This window comes from Oryza glaberrima, chromosome 7 (genome assembly GCF_000147395.1).
Source record: "Oryza glaberrima chromosome 7, OglaRS2, whole genome shotgun sequence".
Lineage (NCBI taxonomy): Eukaryota > Viridiplantae > Streptophyta > Magnoliopsida > Poales > Poaceae > Oryza > Oryza glaberrima.
In genome coordinates this window covers 19,312,366-19,333,663 of record NC_068332.1, presented here as the reverse complement: position 1 = coordinate 19,333,663, position 21,298 = coordinate 19,312,366, and the positions used below count along the sequence as shown (strand labels likewise).

The window sequence follows — 21,298 nt, the reverse complement described above, 5'->3', positions numbered from 1 at the left end:
TATGATCCAGGAACGGTGCACTGTGGTGGATGGTGTTGTGCGAGGGGTACTGTCACAGCTCCTTTCTGAGGTACCGTGGTGGTATCAAGGCGCATGGTGACATGTCGTGGAGCTGTGTCTTGTGGGTACAGTGGTACACCTCTGGCCAGAGTAAAACTATTCGAATAGCCGTGCCCGCGGTTATGGGCGGGTCTAACAATGTCTTTCGTGATTAGTTTCACACTTCTCATCATAATAAAAGATACTATGACTGGTAATAATTTGATTAGCTCCTGGTTTGGATTGGTATATTCCTGGTTTGGAGATAGAACTGTGCAGCCGGGATTGGTTGTTCAGAATAGTTGGGCCTATGCAACAGGGTATGTTGTATAGCGTTGGATTAATAATGTTTAATTATTACTTAACTGTTTTATTAAATTCTGAAATGTCTATTAAATGCTGTTTATGCAAATGAAACCCTACTATGCCATCCTTTGTTATCCTGTGCACTTGCATAATTGCTGCGTGGCTTGCTGAGTATGTCATATACTCACCTTGCAATCATTCATCAGAGGAGGAGTTCTACAGTGATGCTGATGGTGTGGAGGATGAGGTATAGCCCTGGTCAAGCTGCCTGTGGAGTGGAGTCGTCTGTGCCGTTTATCTTTTTTTTTCCGCTGCTTAGATCTTTATTGATTGAGAGGGACTATCTACCTCTGTAATGACATTTTATCCGCTTATTAATTAGAGTAATAATTGTACTCTATTATCAATTTGTTATTGTGTGCCTCGGCTGATTCCTGGACGAGGGTTCACACACATGTAAGCGTTTGGAATTTTGGATAGAAATTCCGGGCGTGACATCACTACCACATAATACCTCATCACTTAGGTCCCGTTCGTTTTCACTAAAAAAGTGGATAAAATTTTGCATATTCGTGGCACGCTTTTTCAAACTGCTAAACGGTGTGTTTCGTGCGAAAACTCTCTATATGAAGGTTGCTCTAAAATATCAGATTAATATATTTTTCAAGTTTGTAATAATTAAAACTCAATTAATCATACGTTAATACCATCTCGTTTTACGTAAGACACTTAATTTTCATCTTTATCTTTATCTTCAGGAGAAAAGATGCTCGAAAACTACATTTTTCTTAAGACATTGGAATGTAATACATATGCAATTCAAAATATTTTTTATCACATACTATTGAAATTAAAATGATCCCTTCTTTTTATATATGCCCCCCGAGGTCAAGTTAAATACATTGCTAATTCCTTTCTCTATTACATGAAATTAATTCCAATCGTTTTCTTTGAGCTACAAGTTGGATAGAATAGATCATAATTTTTGCCTGGTTTTGCTTGCTTGGTTTTGCTGGAAGATCAGAGATACAGATATATAAATCTCAAGGGGCACTATAATAATGAGCTGGATTTTCTCCAATGTTTCTTCAGTATGCAACCATAATGTGCCTTGAGAAAATCACAATATATTGTTGCTAAATCTATTAAGCCAAGGATGAAGGGACCTATGACAAGATCATGAGCTTGTCACGTTTAGGATGCTTCTCAGTACAAATTTAGCTAAGGAAGAATAATGATGCAATGAAAAAAAAATACATCAAGCATACAAATAGACATGGATTTGACTAGTCATTTGCTGAAATGCAAACATTCTTCTTGTAACTAATCGGAGAGGGCAAATATACTTGTTCTTTACAGTTAGTTGTTTTTCCAAGATCATTCTGCTGGCATTATATATGGGAACATTTAATAAGAGAGCTGAACCAAACAATCCAAACATAATTGGAGTGACTTAATTATAATTTCTGGGAATCTCGAATAGCTTCATATTTTGATTGTAATATAAATGACAACAATAAATCTTGAATGTGGACTATGTATCCTCGATCTTTTAGATTAGCTAGGCAACCCGTTATGATTTTCATAATATATTTGCTAGATTGGTGAAACAGAATTTGTGGCATCAATGATTATGTAACAATGAAATTGGACAGAGCTAAATAGCAACGAAATTTGGCAGAGCGCTAAATAGCAATGAAATTTGGCAGAGTTAAATTAATAGCGTGTACAGAAGATCAAATATGCTCCAAGATGGATTGATGGATTCATAGATCAGTGCACATATATAATCAGATAGAACTGTATGCACATTAAAAATTAATGATATATAGTCGAAATCAAAGAAAAAGGTGGTTTCCCGTATCTCAGATAAAATAACATAATAACTTTTAACATTTGTTGTCACATTAATTCAACCCGTTTTATCCTATACGATAATACTAATCCCATTATCAATTACCTATTTCTGCAAAACATTTTTAAACTTTCTTTACATCTTAGAATGTATATTTACAGTAGGTTTTTATCCATAATAATAACCATCTAAGCTTGCAATGTATGTAATTAAGTTTTTACAAGCATTGATTTTTTTATAGGCAGCTGTACTACGGATACATACTCCCAATGTAATTAATTAAGGCTTTGTTTGATGCCATAAAATCATTTTAGTTTGAGAATTCAAATGATAGTGCAAGTAAAATTTCAGCCTATAGTACTGTGCAAGGATAAATTATACAAGTATACTACTAGATAATATTGGTGAACCAGCAAGCTGGTGATCTGTTTTGAAAATTAAATAAGAATGTAGAAATAAATAAGCGTATTCAGAATGCAAGAGAAAATTGCAAAGTATTATATACTAGCCCACTTTGCTAATTTATGCTGAAGACGATACTGGATGCAACAATTGTTCTTTCTACAGAAAAAAGTAATTGCTGAAAGGATATCTTGATCTCAATTACTCTCAAAGATCACATGTTGTCAGATACAAAAAAAAAAAAATCAACTTCGGACTGCAAGATTCATTTGTTAGTCTTCACTACTTTCAGATAAGGGCGGCTTACAAGAGAGTAAGGATTCTTTAGACATAATTGTGTGCGTGCACCTACACGCGCTATATCGTGGCTGTCATGGCTAGCTTACTCCAAAATTCTTGCTACGTTTGGGTACAGGGTTTCAAAGAAAATAATACGAAGCATTTAATTATAAATCAAGACAGCTTGCAGGCCATGTTAGAGGTGAAGCGCAAACCAAGCAGAAATTTCAGCAAAATAGACATGAAGGGGAATATCCTTGTGGGAAACAATATATTCATTTTTGTGAAGCAGGATATTCCTATGTTGGACATGGAAAAAATGTGTTGATAGGTACAAGCCAAGAAAAAAATCAAGTGCACTAACTATCAGCACTAAAAACATCCATGTTTTTTTAATAATAAAAACGGTTTATATCTTCGGCCTTTGCTGTTAGACACACAACCAATGATTTCTATCTCTAAAATAAACGATATTAGATTATGGGAAAAATCCTGTTTCTCTCCAAATGATAACCAATTGAATTAATGAAAGAAAACTCACATAGACTATAACATGGTTGCTAGAATCACGTTACCACTTGTAACTTATATATGGAGTTCAATATATGATTGTGTTTCAATTAATGAAGCAAATTCATTTCAGTTGAAGGATTATCTCGGTCAGGTGCTTCTTATTTATATTGACAACAAATGAAAGATTTGATAAATCGAACACCGTAGCTAAACTTGCTAAGCTGATATGGGACATCTTGTTTCCTTTGCTCTATATATGAACGTACGGCCGTACGCCTCAAGATATATAGTACTTATCCTGTACCTATTGCCACACAACATCAGTGGAGAGGTGCTTTATTTTCAGCATGCAATGCAAATAGTAAAGACATTGGCACATATATCATATTGGCGATCAATTTATGAATGATTGTGTATTACAATTGTATGCTTTGCGGAGCAAGAGCTTTCTATAGCTAACTACAATTCTAGCTAATTGATGAACTTATCATCGTTCCTTATTTTCCAAAAAATAAAATATCATAAAGGGAAACTATATATATATGAGAGGTAACAACTGCTATAAAGAGAATTAATTTATTTTGTTGCACATACTGTGTTGTCGACAGATATATTCATATTATATTATATATATGTTACTAGTTTATTACAAGCCACCTATGAGTATTAAGAATAATGAGTTCATAATAAACCCCGTGCCTTTTTTGCCTATCTCCACCCCTAGACAGACTCGGCGGTGGCAAATGAGCATATCGGCACACTGCAGGTTTTGAAATTTTGTAACCCACCTCCCCCGGGCAAGCACATATCTCACTTGAATTGTTCAAATTTTTTCAAATATTTATGAATTTGGTCAAAGTTTGTTCAAATTCAATCAAAATATATTAACATTTCAAATAGTTTCATTAAAAAAACACCATCATTCTCAAAATTTTGGTGGTAAACATAACTATACAAACCCTGGCATCCTAGCGCCTATTGTTCAGGTAGATTTTTCTTTTTTTAAATCCATTCTAGCACAAATAGTTCGGAATTCAAGTCATGTGTTGTACCACACATTAGAATAATTAATGTTGGCAAACTTTGATATCAACAATGAAAAATGGACCAGAATCAAACACATGCATTCAGCATTGTTGGAATCCATCCAAACAGATCGACCAATCGTCATGTTTTGCTCAGAAGATTAATAGTGTGAAAGACACAATCAAGCCACACAACATTTAATATCCCAAAGTTGTACGAATCTTATAATTTAAATATCTAGGGTATGCTCCACATGGCAATATATAAGACAAAACATAGCCAACATCAAAATAGTACACACACGAGTGTTCACCAGAGTCGCTATTCCGATCAATCTATTACAGCCATTATAGCACCATGTATTTGTGTACCTTTTTGTCTACACTAAATTATTATTGTTCAACTCGATGGTGCAATCTGATGTGCATAGCTGGCGTAGATTGTCTAAAAACGATTTGTATGAGTGGAGATTGACAGAGGAAACCAATGACACCTTCCTAAGTACTTTTGAGTTTTCTACTATAAATAATACCAACTGCTTCTCATCATACGTGCCCCCAAAGCCTTCGATACTTAGTTCTTCAAGTGAACCCAATGATATCTCTTGATCCCTCCAGTTTGGCGGTTGGCGACAAGTGCAGTTGGGCTCGCATTGAATATGAATTTTCTGAGAAACACAAAGAATTGAAGCGATATAAAAAATATAAGCCAATTTTGATATATGAGGTAAATCGATAAAATGTATTCAAGCTATATATTTAATTGCGAGAAACACACAGCAATACAATAATAGACATACCTTTGGACATATTTTAAGAGAAAATCTTTTGATCCACCTGCTTTTCTTAAGAAGGTGTACAATGGTTGGGGCGAGAGTATGTTCTTTCTTTTCCACAATGAGTTCTAGCTCCGAGCAATAGGGTAGATCCACAGTGTGTAGAAATTTCTTTTGCTCCTCCGATTCCTGGTAAAGTGTCACCAAATAAATAATCAGAGTATAACACAAGTTGTACTACTAAAACACTGGTCTATCGATCTATTTATGGTGGTTAATGTAACCGTGTGATGATATTTATATATAATAGCTAATTAAATTGTGTTAGTCACATATTTAGTTAGCTAGGGACAAGTAAAGTTGTGCTAGGTACAAACAAGCATGAAAATATATTTAGACCTCTCATCCGATATGTGACTGAAATATAGAAATCTAGAATTAACTCCTCTAGCCTAGATAATTGTACTACATTAACAATGTACATGTTTAGTTATAATAATCATTATCTATGCAGGATCTTTATAATAATTTAATACATTAATGCTCCCAACATAATCAATTTTTTAATATCATATAATGCGCAACCTAATTAACTAAACCCTCCCCGCAAAAAATAAACCTTAAACTAGACCAGAAAAAATACACAGTAACAAGTCAATTTCAATTTAGTACTCAGACACATATTAATTAACCTGTCTCTATATATACAACCGGCCGAGCTGATTAATTTGTATATGTATATATGCTCTCTTGAGCAGCTGCAATACTATTTCCCCTGCTCTTTGCTGTTAGGACAAGATTTGATCAATTTTTAAGATTTGTACCATCAATTCTTAATTAGGATAAGTTTCTAAAATCTAATGAGTTTATGATATTATGATAATACTTTTCAGGATAAAGTATATTATTTATTTTCAAGATAAGCATTTGAGAAATATATTATTAGTGATGGTTGGAGTTTTAGAAGCTTAATATTGACTACCAAATCCTGTTCTAAAAACATCGAATATTTCTGACTGTACGTAAATCCCTAATATAATTAAGTCCATATATACTAAGGCTCTAATAATGCAAAATCATGACGGCATAATAATATATAAGAAGAGATGAGATCTAGATCATATGTACCGGTTTAATAGGAAATTCGATCTGAAGAACTTCAGTGCAAGTGCTCGAGAACAGCTGCAAGATCCTAGTATAAAACGATTGGCTTCCGCTGATGAACGACAAATATGTCGAAGCAGAGTCGACGCATGCGATCTTGTGGAGGAATCCTGCAGGCTCCCTGACGAGCTTAACCTCCTCAGGGCAGCAGTCCTCCCAGTAGAACTCCTCCATCGCCGGCGTCGACAGCGACATCGCCGACCCCTCCGTCTCCGCCGCATCGATGTCGAAGCAATCCTTCACCTTCATCCATCGGAGATTGGCTGCGTCTACTTCAAGCAGTTGCAAGTCGTTGATTGAGACGACGCACAGGGTCAGGAGCGAGGCGGTGTGGATGGTGAGCTCCCTGGCGCCGGCGTGGATGTCGACGAGCTGGAGGGTTTTCAGGCAAGGGCAGCCATGGGAGACGACCTCGCTGAGGAGCTCGCCCTCGTCGGCGACGAAGGTGTCCGACAGGTTCAGTTTCGTCAGGTGGGCGAACGTGCGGCCGCGGTGGTTGTCGGGCGTCAGCTGCACCGCCATGTCGGCGATGGAGATGGCGATCTCCGTCGCCCTCTCGAAGCACGGGAGCGCGAGGAGGTTGGCCTCCTCGTCGTAGTCCTCGGAGATGTTGATCCCGCGCGACACGTCGAGGCGGAAGCGGCCGGTGACGAGACGGGCGGCGGCGCCGACGAGGGAGACGACGTCGTCGTTCCCGAGGCCGCCGAGCTCCTCCTCCCCGCCGTGCGCCGAGACGGTGAGGTCGCGCAGGTTCACGCGGGCGTCGTAGCAGCGGAGGACGCCGTCGACGAGGGCCGGGAAGGAGCCGACGGCCTCCGCCGCGCCGTCGTCGAGCCGCAGCCGCGGGATGCCCGTCCAGACGCGGGCCCAGCGGCGGGAGAGCACGCAGGTGCGGATGGCCTCGACCACGGGGAGGAAGACGAGGATGTGGTGGAGCAGCGCGTCGGCGAGTGAGCTGATGCGGTCGGGGCCCTCGTAGGCGGCGTCGCCGCCGGAGACAACGGGAGCCCTCTCGTCGCGCTCGAGCTTGGCCGGTGAGCTGCTGCCGTCGCGAGCCATGGGGAGATCGATCGATCTAGGGTTTGCGGCGGCTGAGTGGCGGTAGCGCGCGCTGCTGCTTCGAATTCGAGACGAGAGCGAGTGGAGTTGGGGAATTTGTGGCGGCGGCTAGGGTTTTGGGAAATGGGCCGGACTACGGTCTCTATTTATATTACACATAGGCGTTCGCTCGAGTGGTTGAGTGGGAGGAATGGCCGTTAGATTCATCTGGGCCGTCCATTGTGACATCCAACGGTGTAATCACGTTGCACTCACGGTCGAGCCTTGGTCGTGGGAACTTCTGTACCGAGACCTTGGTGTGTCGTTGTCTGATGCTGGTTCGCTTCTTTGTTACACAACAAAAATGCGACTCCTGTCCACTCCTCTGTCCCAAAAAAAATTAAACTCTACAGATGAATATGAACATATTTGTAGAGTTTATTTTTTTTATGGAGGAAGTATATGGCATTTGAAATAAAAATATCTCATAAATCTTGTAAATTCTACTACCTTTGTTTCACAACGTGAGATTTTCTTTCATTGCCCATATTTATATCGATGTTAATGAATCTAAACATCTATAAACATACATTCATATAGATGTCTAGATTCATTAACATATATATATATATATATATATATATATATATATATATATATATATATATATATATATATATATATATATATATATATGAATGTGAACAATGCTAGAAAGTCTTACAATATGAAATGGAGGAAGTACTAGACTATTGGACCACTTTAAAATTCGTGCATTATACCTCTAAACCTAACCCCTCATCTCTCCTCTTGTCACTCCCAGCGTTATCACCACCGCGACTTGCGAACTTGCGCTCGATGCCCCATTTGTAGCCTAGCCTCGCAAGCTGAACGAAAGGGATCAACGGCGCCGGCGAGCCCTCTTCCCTGTATACGGTGGCTCTCAGCCACTGATCCATCACCACCAGTTGCCACATCCAAACCACAAGATTCAGTTTGCCCCTGCCGCCTATGCCACCCACCACCCTCCTCCACCCCCGTGGCTCTAGTGCATTTCTGTTCGCCCATGTCCACCACCCACCACTGGGTGGCCACCTCCTACGACCATCCCTCTAAGCTCAATGATCTCCCCTCCCCTAACTCACCCTAAACCCGAGACTGTAAACCCAAACTCGTCGGACCACTGCCAGTTGCTGAAATTGGAGGAGACAGAGTTGGATAGCCAGAACACGAATTGCAAATATTAGAAATTTGCAAGATTTTAGCCCCAATTTTCTGTCAATAACCATGTAGTGATTTCGAAAAAACGGTTAGTAGATAGCCGTACTTAGAAAAAAAACATACAAGTCACTATTATACGTTATATAAATTAAAATTACTTACAATGTAATCACTTTTGGGGAACTTTTATGTGAACTACATGAACAGATCAGACAGTTCCGTGTGAAAATTTGGGGATTTTCTTGATAATTAGGGAAAAAAAATTTGGGCTGAAAATGTACTCTCTCCGTCCCAAAAATACCCAACCTTGTACTAGGATGTGACACATCCTACGTTGGAGTATGCCACAAACTTAATAAGCCCATATATATATATATATGTGTGTGTGTGTAAATGCATCTCGTGGTAGACGTCTTAATATACATGTGGAATTTTGTTTTCACAGTCGGCTACTTATCCCCTCCTATAAAAATGGGCATTTGAATACTCATTCTACACTGCTGGAGAGATGCACATCTCTCCCGGTTCGCAACCCTCTATATTCTGGGTATGCAACCGGGAGCGCGAATCCGGAACTAAAGATACACATCTTTAGTCCCAGTTAAAATACCCGGACTAAAGATGGACCTTTAGTCTTGGCTAGTAACACCAACGGGGAGTAAAGTTTTTTTTTCATTGTTTTTTCTGTATCCATATTGATTTCTAACTAAACTCTCAACCATAAAATCATCAACATTCACAAAAGCATCACAAAATCATCAACATCCGCATTAAGAATTCACATCACAAATATACAAATCCAAAGGCATCACAAATAAAAAAAATCACGTTCACAGATAATAAATCAACAAAATCCTCACATTCACAGATAAGAAATCAACAAAATCCACCGCCGCGCTGTCGCAGTTGCCTCGCGCCGACCAAGCCGCTGCCGCCGCCCGCTCCAGCTGGCGATGCTTGCTCCCCCGTAGGCCGCGCGGGGCCGCCGCCGCCGCCGCCCGCTCCCGCGCCAGCCGTCGGCGTTCGCTCCCACGCGGGCCTCTGCACGTAGGCCGCTGCCGCCGTTCGCTGCAAGAAAAAAAAGAGAGGATAAGAGAGCAGCGAGAAAAAAAGAGAAGGAGAGGATAAGAGAGAGGAGGAAAGGGGATGAGGAGTTTTTGTTCCAGAGGGTAAGTGTTAGGGGCCGGAAGCTTTTTTCAACTGGGAGTAAATGATCTGTAGTCCCGGTTGATAACACTAACCGGGACTAAAGATTATAAAAGTGTGTTGAGCTTTTTAACCGGGACAAAAAATGATTTTTAATCCCGGTTCCAATAGGAACCGCGACTAATGTAGTTTTAGGCTGAACCAACAAAGATCAGTTCTCCAGTACTCCAGTCTCCAGTAGTGCTAGTAGAAAAGACTACCAACCCGCATTTGAAAATGCATTATACTTGCTTGTATCGTATTAGTGGAATTTCAGAGATTAATCTAGAATTTCAAACAAAAGTTTCAAATAAAATTTAAATTTTGAATAACCTTTTTTTGTTGTTGCATTTGAGCTTACCTTTATACGTTGCCTCGTCCTCGCCTCTGGCATCCCGGCCACCAGGCCTGGCACATCAGGTGTTTTCCCTCTGGACCTCCGCAAACCTACAGTACTCGCGCCGGCACCAACTATATTCCTGTCAACCGATCGAGGCCTCACACCGCTAGGTAGCGATCCCAATTTTTTCTTCAAACTTTTAACTTTTTCTATCACATCAAACTTTTCTACTCACATAAACTTTTAACTTTTCCGTTACATCGTTCTAATTTCAACCAAACTTTTAATTTTAGCGTGAACTAAACACAGCCTAGGTCGGGAGCAACGGCAAGGAAGTCACCATGCCTCTAGAGAGGACCAGAGGCTGTTGCATCGCCTTGCAGAGTCCCCGATATTCTAGTGAGGAGAGCGAGCTGCTGGGCAAAATGCAGGGCTGTCGGTGAGGGTGTGCAAGGTGCAGGCGACTGAACATGCCTCCAAAATTAGAGGCCCTAAAATTTTCATATGTTAATCCACTTCAGATTTGGACCACTGTGAGGATGGGGGTGGTGATTCCTCTGGTTTGAAAAGTTGAAGGATGTACAATATTTTGTATTGGAGTTGAGTGGTGTAAATTGAACTTCTGCGATTTATAGTTAAGGGGGTCAAATTTGATTGAACCCCTGTAGCTAGTATGCCCAAGAGTTTATACAAACCAACAATTTATAAGTGACTTTCCGATCACCAATGCAGTGTGCAATAGGCTGTAATGAATCAGATTATAAGCGCAAACCAACAAAGCGGGGCATGCACTTCGATCATTTAGTTAGTTGTCTCGCAATGATTTCAAATGCATGACCACTAGACTAGTTATAACACAAAAAAATAACTCTCTCTTTCATTACAATATTATTCTAGCAAACATACATAAGCTAGTAATACCAGAATAGTGCACAAGGACAGTAGTTCTCCACAACCAAATTTGGTACACATACTCAACAAAAGTTCAATAAATCACTGCATGCTTCTTGAATATTGCCCCATCAAACCTTTATCACTATAATTTTTTCCAGTCCACTAGAGCAGTATTTCTCTCTACACGGAAAGTTCAACTCGATGGTACATCCAGTCATTGATAGTTTTCGTACATTGCGCAGAAACCGTCTATATGAACAATGACCATTCGAGAAAACGAGAGTTATCTTTTTAAGTACTTTTGAATTCCGCATAATAAAATATACCAACTTCTTTGCTTCACGATGGCCCGAGATGTGTTTGATGACTAGTTGTTCAAGGGAGTCTAGTGGGATATCTTGATCCCACCATTTAAGTGGTTCGTGGCAAGTGCAATTAGACATGCAGCATGGAGCAAATTTGTTTTCCTGAAACAGAGAGATATGGTGATATAACTAAACTGATTGATAAAGCAAATGATCCATAACTAATAGTGCCAAAAAAAAGTAGATATTTTTTGGGCACGAGAGATGAAATTAATTAAGGTAAAACATACCTTAGGATGATATGGATTTAGTGTAAGAGTTAAGTTTCTGATGGAGCTATTTCTCCTGAGGAAGTGTACAACGGTTGAGCCAAACGAGCTATGCCCATTTGTTATCACGCCGAGGTCTAGCTCTGAATAGTATGGAAGTTGCACGCTGTGTATAAGGCTCTCTTGCTCTTCTGAATCCTGCAAAATTAACATCATCACCAATGGAATAATTAAACAAGGTATTTATATACTTTCACACGAAATATTAAAAAACATGCTGTATCCTGAAAGGAGTGACACAAACGAAAAGTCCACTACTTACGGAATATTGTAAATACACACTGTCAATAGTACTCATGTAAGGTCAGTGCACAGGCCAAATTATTCGGTCCCAACTTACTAATTAACTTCATATTTCCCTAACGTATGTATATGTATGTAGCTTACATTGTGATTGCCTACTTCTTGATCTGCAGAGGGCACGCAGAAGAAGATATATAGCATCATAAAGGCATGCAAGAATTTCAGCGAGATCCATTAGTTGCTAAACTAGTGGATGAACCTAATTAAGTGTGAGTATGTGACTTACACAAAAAGATGTACATTGATAAAAAAAATATAAACCAACCTAGCTGTGATATTGACAAACTAAACTCTATGCTTTTCTTTAAAAAAAATCTAAATTCGATGTACCTAAACAATCTCAAGGACATAATTTACGCACGACAAAATACTAATTAAACATCAACAAGATAAATAAATATAAATAAATAACTAAACAAATAAATAAAGAAATAAATACCAGTGTAGCTGTAGCAGTCATAGGAGAAGTGAGCCTTAGAACATGAGCACTAGAGAAAAGCTTCAAGATCTTGGTGAAATCTGATTGCCCGATCTCGTGGATAATATGAGAAGGAAGCTCGACGACGGCGACCTCCATGAGACAGCTAGGTAAACTAATCAGCTCGACCTTGTCGGGGTACGCGTCCTCCCAGCCGAGCTCCTCCAGCGCCGGCGCGGCGAGCCGCATCGCCGCGCCGCCGGTCCACGGACAGCGGCTCGTCTCGTCTAAGCAGTACTTGACCCGCATCTTGCGCATGTTGCCGGCCGCCACGTCGAGCCGCCGCAGCGGGACATACGCGAGGCGCAGGCTCAGCAGCGAGTCGCTGCGGAGGGTGAGCGCCTCCATGCCGTCGATGTGCTCGAGCTCGAGGCACTCCAGGCTTGGGCACCGGCGCGAGACGACGCCGCTGATGCCCTCGCCGGCGTCGCTGAAGCGGAGCTCGGACATGTGCAGCCTCGTCAGGCGGGTGAAGTTTCCGGCGGCGTTGTCGTCGAGCGCCGGGAGGCGGACGGCCATCCCGGAGGAGTAGAGGGAGATCTCCGTCGCCCGCTCGAAGCACGGGAGGTCGAGGACGGCGTCGTCGTCGTGGCCTACCTGGGTGGTCACGGCGAGGTCGAAGCGGCCGGTGACGCGGCGGGCGGCGAAGGCCGCCCACGCGGAGGCCCGGTCGCCGTCGACCTCGGGCCAGTCCCAGTGGTACGAGATGGCGAGGTCGGCGATGTCCACGTCGGCGGCGTAGCGGCGGAGGATGCCGTCGAAGTGGTCCGGGATGTGCCCGGCGTTCGTCGCCTCCTCCTCCAGGAGGTGAAGCCGCGGGACGCGCTTCCAGACGCCGACCCACCGGCGGGACAGCGCGCTGGTGCGGACGGCCTCCGGCGTGGTCACGAAGCTCAGGACATGGTGGAGCAGCTCGTCGGGGAGGCTGCTGATACGGTCCGGACCACCGTAGTAGCCACGGCCACCGCCGGCGCCGGCGCCGACGGATCCGCCGGACAGAGAAGCCTTCTTGTGCGCGGCGCACCTGTAAGCCATTGGGGAAATGGGGATTTGAGCTAGCTCTGAAGGAGAAGAAATGGAGGAGAAATCTAGGGTTTCGTCTCGTGGCGGCGTTGCTGGAGCGAGAGGAGGAGGAGTACGGGAGGCTGCCTATGCTCCGAGGCTTTACATAGCGGCTGTGTGGGAGAGAGACAACTGATGCATGACCGTTGGCTTCATCCGAGCCGTCCATCACGCGAGTACTGTATTTGTGAGTGTGAAACCGTCCGAAACCTAGCTTATTTCCTATAATACTGGTCGATCCTTTTTTTTTCTTTTTTTGGAAATGGATTCAAACCAGACATCTACATCCAAAACTGATAATCCCTGTCTGAACTGGAGATTGTATATGTGTGAAACCGTCCGAAACCTAAGTACCTGTTCTAAAAAATACTGTAATAATTACCTATTCTACTGATCAATATCCCTGTCTGGAGCTGAAGTCTAATGGAAATATGGAATGATACATTCCCATGTAAAAAAAAAAAAGATGCCTGCGTTTGTATGATGAAAGTACAGTAATTAAATTAATTACTTGAACATAGAAAAATTAGCATCACAAAGTGCTGCTTATATTTCATTGGTTTCGTTCAGATTCTCTGATGAGAGAAGAATATGAAGCATCTTTAAAACAAAATCGTCTCTATAACCAAAAACTATCTGAAGTCAACAAGGGGCTGCTCACTTCCATCAAATGTTCATCAATTCTTCTACTGCGCATGCACTTCCAATGAAGCAGATGTTGCAGACATACGTCGGTCAAAAAAGTTGCAGATGAGATTTCTTGGTTTGCAAGTTCTTGGCCTGCAAGATCACCCACGCAAGTTCAGAGCGAACGACGGCAGTTAATGCAATCTACTCCATCTTTCTAAGTTTTCTGGTGCTGCCTTTATTAATTAGTTCCGCACAATCAACCTCATGCTAATTTCAGCTGAAGTTTTGCAAAGATTATTACTTCTTCAAGAAATCGCATGCGCGCTAATGCAATATAATTCAGTGATCACATGATATTCTTTCCCCTGAAATGAGAAAATGTAACTATGATATTATATTATTACACGGTCATATATTAAGAGATATCCTCCTGGTAAAAAAATATTTATCATTTAGGACAAGATTGTGTGGCATATATTAAGAGATACCCGCCCCGGTAAAAAATATTTATCATTTAGGACAAGATTGTGTGGAACCTTTCACAAAGTATATATATTTAGTTCGATCCCTAGATAATATTAATGACTAGAAACTAACATAGTGCCGGATGTGACATATTGTAGTACTACATACGAATCTAGACATATACGTAGTATATATAACACATTTCAGTATATATATGCCGGTGGTATATGTATGTACGTGATTGAAAATGTGTCATTTCATATATATCAACAGTATACTGAAATTGCTGGCGAATTATATTATTTGATGATAAGCTGCTTTAGCAGATTATGTACGCCTCACTGACATGTAGATGCTACCATAACATATTAAGTCAACGTAAAGAGTGGATTTGAATCTTTTTAGACCTGCATGCTGACACCCAAGACAAATTTGAGAATTTAGAAATATATTTTGAGAGTGATACCAAGATGACACACTCGCATAAGTTTAAGATAGTCCTTATACTTATCAGCCTCATTTTTTCGCTTATGCTTATTCTTATCAGCCAAAATTTAAATTTTCAACTTTAAATTTAGAGTTGATTATTTTGAGGTTTTTTTTACTGGGATTTTGAGGTTTTTTCATCGGAGTTTATTTTTCAGCTTTTGCTTTTAGGTCACTTAGAACACATATATATATAAAAGTTTTATTCACATATTATTTTTCGTTTGCAAATATACCGTTTCCCTTATTCCCCGAATAAACGAAACGACGGAGCACTTCACTCTTGTTTTTTATTTTGCCCGGTTTCAATTCTGGAACGGGCAGAACATCTTTCAGAGAAATCATCGATCAGCCGCCTAAAATCAACCAGCTGGGACTGTTCATCGACTTTACAATATATTTCTACTGGGGAATATATAGGTACAATCAGGGACTGTTCATCGTCTTTACAATCGGTACATGCTGCAGGCAACAGCGCAGAGCAGCTAGCTAGCCACAGATACCAAGGAACGAAATTCCTTGGCTTGGAAGGCAGTGTATTTTCTTTGCTAGCAAGAGATCACCCTGTTTTAATTTGTAAAATATTCCAGGCTGCACGTTCAGAGCAAAGGATGGCGACGCAATCTCCCATAAATTTACGATTCTATTTCTTTTATGATACGTGCTCATCCAAAAATCACCTCATAAATACACTCTCCGTCTCAAAATAAATAAACATAATAGGAGATGTGGCATATATTACTAATTAATAGTATATATGAATCTAAACATGAGATGAGGAATTTCCAGATTCTGAAACCAAAGAATTACTATAATCAGCACTATGTGATATATTGATTAATATAACCAAAGAATTAATTTTTCCATGTTCAAGTAAGTTAATTACTGTACTTCCATCATAGTACAACGCAGGCATCTCTTTTTTTTTTTTCATATATATGGGAATGCATCGATCATTCCATGCATTAGACTTGAGCTCCAGAGTGCAGGGATTGGTCCGTAGGTAATTAGGTTTCGAACTGTTTCACACATACAAGCGCTAGACAGGGATTGATCAGTTTTGAAAAAGGAAAAATTAGCTAGCTAGGTTTCGGACGGTTTCATACATACTCGCGTGATGGACGGCTCAGATGAACCCAACGGTCACATGCATCAGTTGTCGCTCTCCCAGACAACCGCTGCATCCGCTAGCTATGTAAAGCCTCCTCCTCTCGCTCGATCGACGCAGCAACGCGCCGCCACGAGACGAAACCCTAGATTTCTCCTCCATTTCTTCTCCTTCAGAGCTCGCTCAAATCTCCATTTCCCCCATGGCTTACAGGTGCATCGCGCACAAGAAGGCTTCTCTGTCCGGCGGATCCGTCGGCGCCGGCGCCGGCGGTGGCCGTGGCTACGGTGGTCCGGACCGTATCAGCCGCCTCCCCGACGAGCTGCTCCACCATATCCTGAGCTTCGTGACCACGCCGGAGGCCGTCCGCACCAGCGCGCTGTCCCGCCGGTGGGTCGGCGTCTGGAAGCGCGTCCCGCGGCTGCACCTCCTGGAGGAGGAGGCGACGAAGGCCGAGCACATCCCGGACCATTACGACGGCATCCTCCGCCGCTACGCCGCCGACGTGGACATCGCCGACCTCGCCATCACCTACCACTGGGTCTGGCCCGAGGTCGACGGGGACCGGGCCTCCGCGTGGGCGGGCTTCGCCGCGCGGCGCGTCACCGGCCGCTTCGACCTCGCCGTGACGAGCCAGGTAGGCCGCGGCGGCGACGACGACGACGCGCGCGCCTTCCTCGACCTCCCGTGCTTCGAGCGGGCGACGTAGACCTCCCTCTACTCCTCCGGGCTGGCGCTCGACGCCGCCGGCGACGGAGACTTCACCCGCCTGACGAAGCTGCAGATGTCCGAGCTCCGGTTCAGCGACGCCGGCGAGGGCATCAGCGGCGTCGTCTCGCGCCGGTGCCCGAGCCTGGAGTGCCTCGAGCTCGAGCACATCGCCGGCGTGGAGGCGCTCACCCTCCGCAGCGAGTCGCTCCTCAGCCTGCGCCTCGCCTCGGTCTCTCGTCTCCGACGGCTCGAAGTGGAGGCCGGAAACCTCCGCAGAATGCGAGTGGAGTACTGCTTCGACGAAACGAGATCCTGTCGTCCCTGGAACGGCGGCGGCGCGGCGGCGGTGATGCGGCTCTACGCGCCGGCGTTGGAGGAGCTCGGTTGGGAGGACGCGTGCCCCGACGAGGTTGAGTGGATTAGGTTACCGACGTGCCTCAGCGAGCTCATCGTCAGAGAGCTTCCTTCTCATATTATCCGCAGCATAGGGCAATCGGATTTCACCAAGATCTTGGAGCTTTTTTCTGGGGCTGATGTTCTAAAGCTTACTTCTCCTATGACTGCTACACTGGTATTATTTATTCATTAATTTACTTATTTATTTTTATTTATTTCTCTTATTGACGTTTATTAGTATGTGGCGTGGTGGGTAAATTACGTTCCAAACATTTTTTAATTTAGCTTTTTTTTTTAGAAAAGCATAGAATTTAGTTTGTCAATATATATCACAGCTAATTTGGTTTATAATTTTTGTGTAAGTCACACTTTTAGGTCTATCCACTACAATATTCGGTAGTGGACTTTTTCGTTTGTGTTTATTAATTCTTGAAGAGCTACTCCTCTCAGGCTACAATAAATCAATATTTCTTCAAGTATTGACTATGTTTAAATTAAATTACTTGACGTAGTATATGGTTCAATAAATAGATCTTCAAATCATTTTGTGTGACTAACATAGGTCAAATAGCAAGCTAGTAAAATGTGAGTAACACACAACTTTTCAAATGTATACAAGTTTTTTTAAAAAAAAATTACAGTACCCTGCTGTAAACATAATGCTGTTTTTATGAAGATTAATTTATTACAGTTAGTTTTAATCACGTGAAAGTGTATAACTCCCTTGTTTAATTATTCAATTGGTGACGATGTTAATTTTGTAGGATTCAGAAGAGCAAGAGAGCCTTATATACAGTGTCCAACTTCCTTACTATTCAGAGCTAGACCTCGGCGTGATAGCAAAAGGGCATAAGTCGTACGGCTCAAGTGTTGTACACTTCCTCAAGAGAAATAGCTCCATCAGAAACCTAACTCTTACACTACATCCATATCATCCTGAGGTATGTTTCTTAATATCTACGTTTCATCTCTCTTTGCCCAAAACATATCTACTTTTTTTTTTGGCACTGTTAGTTATCGAGATCATTTACTTTCTCAGTCATTATATATATATAGTTATATCACTATGTCTCTCCTTTTGTGTTTCAGGATAAAAGATGTGCTCCATGTTGCATGTCTAATTGCAATTGCCACGAACCATTAAAATGGTGGGATGAAGATATCTCGCTAGACTCCCTTGAACAACTATGTGTCAAACACATCTGGGGTGAATGTGAAGGGAAAAGGCTGATATACTTTATTATGCGGAATTCAAAAGTGCTTAAAAAGATCACTGTTGTTTTCTCAAGTTGGCTTTGTTCATATAGACGCTTTCTACGCAATCTACGTAAACTATCCACGTCTGGATGCACCATCGAGTTGAACTTTCCGTGTAGGGAGATATCCTGCTATAGCGGAATGGAAACAATTACAGTGACAAAGGCTTGAGGGGTACCGGTAACATTCAAGAAGTGTGCTGTGATTTTATTAAACTTTTTGAGTATGTACCTGTACCAAAATTTGGTTGTGGAAAACTACAATCCTTGTGCACTATTCTGGTAACTAGCTTATATATATATATATATATATATATATGTTTGCTGGAATACTTTATATGTGTATTCATTCCTTTGGAATGTGCTCTCTTAATATTGTAATGAAAGAACCCTAGCTAGTTTTTTATGCTAACTAGTTGGGTGGCCATTCATTTGCAATCTTTATGAGACAGCTAACTAAAGGATAAAAGTGCGTGCCCCCTCATTGTTGGTTTGCACTTATAATTTGATCGATGAACCTAATGCAAACTATACGTGTGAAATTAAAGTCACTTGTATAGTTGTATGTCGTTGGGTTGTATGAACTCTATGGTATATATATATACTATAGGGGTTTAGTCTGATTTACTATATATTGCAAAAGTTTGATTTATCATACTAACTCCAATACCCGATATTTTACACACTTCAACTTTTCAAACCAAACAAATCACCATCCCAACCTTGTCACCGCAGTTTAAATCCATAGTTTTAGTCCTGTGACATACATGTGTCCACCTCTTCTTCAGATGCAGATCCTCTGACTTTCTATGGCAAAATCACGAGCGTGCATTTCCATCTAACCCACCATCCATTGTCATCCAACGATGCACGCTCGTACCCCCAATATGTTTCTTCTTCATCTTGCTCCCTTTGCTCAGCATCACAGCCAACCGCCAGCTTTGATATACTCCTGAGTGCAAACATGATTATACCATTGGATGTTTCAATGGATGGTCCAGATGAATCTACTGGCCACTTTGGGTTCCGCTACCAGCACACCATTCCTCCCACTCAGCCACTCAAGCGGACGCCTGTGTGTAATATAACTAGAGACCATTAGTAGCAAAGTACGACCCATTTCTCGGAACCCTAGCTACCGCCACAATTCCCCAACTCCACTCGCTCTAGTGTTGAGGCAGCAGCGCTCCCGCCAGTCAGCCGCCACAAACCCTAGATCCATCTCCCCATGGCTCGCGACGGCAGGAGCTCACTGGACAAACGCGGGTGCGAGAGAGCTTCCGTCTCCGGCGGATCCGGCCACGACGGTGGCGCCACCTATGAGGGTCCCGATTGCATCAGCTCGCTCGCCAACGCGCTGCTCCACCACATCCTCATCTTCCTCCCCGTGGTCGAGGCTATCTGCAACTGCGTGCTCTACCACTGCTAGGTCCGTGTCTGGACTAGCCTCCCACAGCTACAGCTCGACGATGATGCGGGGAGGGTCTATTTAATTAGGTTGTGCATTATATGATGCTAAAAAATTGATTATGTTCAGTATGGGAGCATTAATGTATTAGATTGTTATAAAAATCGTGCACAAATAATGATATATTATAACTAAACAGGTACATTGTTACTGTAGTTAATTATCTAGGCTAGAGGAGTTAATTCTAGAATTCTATATTGCTGTATTTCTGTCACATGAAAGTATCGGATGAGAGGTCTAAGTATATTTTCATGCATTTATGTCTCTAGCACAACCTTACTTGTCCCTACCTAACTAAATATGTGACTAACACAATTTAGTTAGTTATTATATTTAAATATCCTCACATAGTTATATTACCCACCATAAATAGATCGATAGACCAGTGTTTTGGTAGTACAACTTGTGTTATAGTTTGATTATTTTTATTTGGTGACACTTTGCTAGGAATAGGAAGAGCAAAATAAATTTCTACAATGTGGATCTACCATATTGTTTAGAGCTAGAGCTCATTGTGGAAAAGAAACATCACACGCTCGACCCAACAATTGTACACCTTCTCAAGAAAAGCAAGTGGACCAAAAGGTTTTCTCTCAAAATATGTCCAAAGGTATGTCTATTATTGTATAATTGAATGTTGTATGTTTCTAGCAATTAAATCTATAGCTTGAATACATTTTATCGATTTACTTCGTATAACAAAATTGGCTTTTTTTTTGTTATATCACTTCAATTCTTTATGTATCTCAGAAAATTCATATTCATGCAAGCCCAACTGTGATTGTCGCCAACCGCCAAACTGTAGGGATCAAGAGATCTCGTTGGGCTCGCTTGAAGAACTAGCTATCGATGGCTTTGGGGGCACCTATGATGAGAAGCAGTTGATATATTTTATCATAATAAACTCAAAAGTACTTAGGAAGGTGTCATTAGTTTCCTCCGTCAATCTCCACTCATACAAATAGTTTTCGCACAATCAACACCAGCTATGCACATCATAGTGCACCATCGAGTTGAACAATAATAATTTAGTGTAGACAAAAAGGTACACATAAATACATGGTGCCATAATGGCTGTAATAGATTACCGGAATAGTGACTCTAGTGAACACTCGTGTGTGTACTATTTTGGTGTTGGTTATGTTTGAATTAGTCTTATATATTGCCTTGTGGAACATACTCTAGCTATTTAAAATGTAAGATATGCGCAACTTTGGGATATTAAATGTTGTGTGGCTTGATTGTGTCTTCCACACTATTAATT

At 41.7% G+C, this 21,298-nt stretch overlaps 3 pseudogenes; 1 reads left to right on the top strand and 2 right to left on the bottom strand.

The window, feature by feature from the left end:
• The window catches only part of LOC127779106 (FBD-associated F-box protein At5g22730-like), a 78,854-nt pseudogene extending 71,436 nt beyond the window's left edge, over positions 1-7,418 (bottom strand).
• A 2,030-nt stretch (positions 7,419-9,448) lies between these two features.
• On the bottom strand, positions 9,449-13,487 carry LOC127779109 (putative F-box/LRR-repeat protein At5g02930; annotated as a pseudogene).
• Positions 13,488-16,405: 2,918 nt separating this feature from the next.
• On the top strand, positions 16,406-19,995 carry LOC127780289 (uncharacterized; annotated as a pseudogene).
• The last annotated feature ends 1,303 nt before the right edge of the window (positions 19,996-21,298 follow it).